The following is a 510-nucleotide window of genomic DNA, read 5'->3' on the forward strand; positions in this document are numbered from 1 at the left end:
GCTGCGGGGCCTGCTGCAGCAGTTCGGGGGCCTCGTGGGCCCCGGCAACGGCGCAGAGGCCCAGGACTTGCCGGACACTTCGGAGCAGGTTTATATCTCTTCGCTGGCCCTTTTGAAAATGCTCAAACACGGCAGAGTCCGCGAGGGTTTAGGGTTTAGGGTTTAGGGTTTAGGGTTTAGGGTTTGGGGTTTCGGGGTTGGGGGGTGGGCGTTGGGGGTTGGGGGGTTGGGGCGTTCAAGCGCTCTTGGAGCCGGCGGAAGGCCCGCGGGGAGGCTCAGGGGGTAGGGTTTAGGGTTTAGGGTTTAGGGTTTAGGGTTTAGGGTTTAGGGTTTAGGGTTTGTGGTGCAGGCTGGGGTTCCAATGGAAGTAATGGGTTTGATGCTGGGGGAGTTCATCGACGACTTCACAGTTCGCGTCGTCGACGTGTTTTCAATGCCGCAGTCAGGTAACGAGGGTTTAGGGTTTAGGGTTTAGGGTTTAGGGTTTAGGGTTTAGGGTTTAGGGTTTAG

The sequence above is a fragment of the Eimeria tenella genome, genomic scaffold, assembly GCF_000499545.2.
Source record: "Eimeria tenella Houghton genomic scaffold, Eth_scaff2276, whole genome shotgun sequence".
Classification (NCBI taxonomy): Eukaryota; Apicomplexa; class Conoidasida; order Eucoccidiorida; family Eimeriidae; genus Eimeria; species Eimeria tenella.